Genomic DNA, 2,586 nt, shown 5'->3' on the forward strand with positions numbered 1-2,586 from the left:
ATCATGTTTGAATAGTTCTCCCATTTCTTATATACATTATCCATACTAATCTCCTACCTTTGATTGTTCCCATAACCATCCTTTTATTTCTACCTTCAAAAGATAATTTAAAAAACCCTCTTGACCTATATCTACTTCCAGCTACCACTCCATTTCTGTTCCTCTTTCCAGAGGAAAAAAAAATTGTTAGAATTGCTAAATTACAGAATGCCGGTATTCAAAACCGGATCCCTTTCCATGTGCTGCTGAGTAACTGCACATGGTAGAGTTTTTCTATCGCTCCTTCATGGCAACAAAAGAAGCACAGTGTTGAAAAACCATGTCACGTTGTGTATCACAACTTTTTGAGGTCACTTCAGCATATACGCACCCTTCTGAAACATGGCAACTTTAACTCGCATCGTCTGAATTTACACCATGAAAACTACCGTGTTTCCCGAAATCGATTACACACTTTTTAGATGTCAGAAGATTCCATGTTTGCTTCAGAAAATGCAGTTGTCAAATTGCTTCTCAGAACACTACAGCAGCCCATTTTTTAGTATCTATCTATTACTCGGCATACAGGGTGGGTTGGGATCACTGCTTCGAAACAGAAGCTTATATAGAGAAAGTGGCTCAATTCAAAGCGTTAGCCTCAAACATTATTCATCAAGAGCTCTTTCTAATGAAGCATATTTAAATCCCAGCTGGAGACGCCAACAGTGTGTTAGTGTATCAACTGAAAAGTCTTTGGGAGAAGTCCTCAATTTCAATATGGGTTCCACCAATCAGTTACTGTTCATTTTTCTGACGGCGTTGCTGTGAAGAGATTACAAGCACGTGCTCAACAGTTGGATTTCTCATCACATTCGACTGTGAAACTACAGGGGAAAAACAGTGGTTTTCTGTTCTCCTCGGCAAAGGGACACCGCATTAGACAGCTGTAAATAAATGCTTATATAAACGACGTGGAGGCTACCTCAGTATTAATACCTGCACATGCAGACTATAGAATGTAAGTTCATGACCATTGTTCTCGAAAGAATGTTTCCTACCAGCTCTTTGGTACTGAAAGCAGGTCGCATAATAAGCAGAGTCATAGTCCTGCGAGACCAGGTTTTAACTTCACTCTGGTCTGGACATGGGAGGAAAGTGTTTGCTCAAATATAAAATGTATTACATGACGTACAGGTAAATACTGAAATCCCTTGCTCTATGTTGTATAAGTGCCGGCTTAGACTTCACAGCATACACCAATACTAGCAGCAAATCAGTTACCGGACTTCTGGATTACAGAACGCAAGTATTCAAAAACTTGTTTCCTTTCCATGTGCTTCTGACTGACCCTCATGTTTATAGTTTTCCTTTTGCCTTTTGGTGGCAACGAAAGAAACAGTATTGAAAAAACATACCACATCGTGGCCACTTTTGGTGTTCTCTTCAGCTCATGCGCTCCCTTCTAAAACATGGCAGTAGGAACCCGCTTCGCACGAATTTCCACCATAAAAACTGCAAATTTTTCCAAATCAGCTTCACACTTGGTAGATGTTAGAAGATTCCACGTTTGCATCAGAAACTGCCATTGTCAAGTCGCTTCTTAGAACAATACTGCAGTCCATTCAAAATATCCATACATCACTTGGCATACAGAATGAGTTTGGAGTACAGCTTCGAAACACAAGCTTATAGAATGGAAGTGGCTCAATTCTAAGCCTTTGCTACAACCTTTATTCATCAGAGTAATCTAAATTCCTGACGAAGCATATTTGGATCCCAGGTTATTTCTACACCAGTGTGTTAGTGTTTGATCTGAAAAGTCTTAGGGAAAAGTCCTTTCATTTCAATAGGCCTTTTCCCATTTAGTCTTCATTTCTAGGATGGTGTTGCTGAGTGTGGGATTACAGGCACATCCTCACCAGAAAGATCTCTCATCACTTTCATGTGTAACTCTACAGGCGAGACAAGGTGGATTTCTGTTATCTTCACAAAAGGGAAATTTCGTGGGACCGCTGTAATGATCTGCCTTCGTAAACCACAAGGAGGCTACTACAGGATTAACACCTGCACATGCAGACTGCACAGCTAGTAAATTCATGACTATGGATATCTAAAGATTATTTCTTACCAGTCTTTCATACTGAAGACAGGAAGCATCATAAACAGAGCTACAGTCGTGTCAGACTGGGTTTTAAATTCATTCCTGTCTAGATCACAGGAGAAAAGTGTTTGTACAAATAAAAAATGTATTAATTGAAGTATAGGTAAGAAATGTAATTACTTCCTCTATAGAGTGTAAGCGCCACATTACACTTCAGAGCATACATCAATACTAGCAGCGAATTGTTTGTCGGACTTCTGGATTACAGAATGCAGGTATTCAAAAACATTTTGCTTTTCTACATGTGCTGCTGAGTGACTCTAAAGGTTAAAGTTTTCCTATTGACTCCCTCTGGACAAAAGAACCACAGTGCTGAAAAAACATACCACATTTTCTTTATTGCAACTATTAGAGTTCTCTTCAGGATATGTGCTCCATTCCAAAAAATGTCTGCTAGAACCCACTTTATATGGATTTCCACAATAAAAACTGCTAGATTTCCAGTA

This window comes from Pteropus alecto, unplaced genomic scaffold, assembly GCF_000325575.1.
Source record: "Pteropus alecto unplaced genomic scaffold, ASM32557v1 scaffold16, whole genome shotgun sequence".
Taxonomy (NCBI): domain Eukaryota; kingdom Metazoa; phylum Chordata; class Mammalia; order Chiroptera; family Pteropodidae; genus Pteropus; species Pteropus alecto.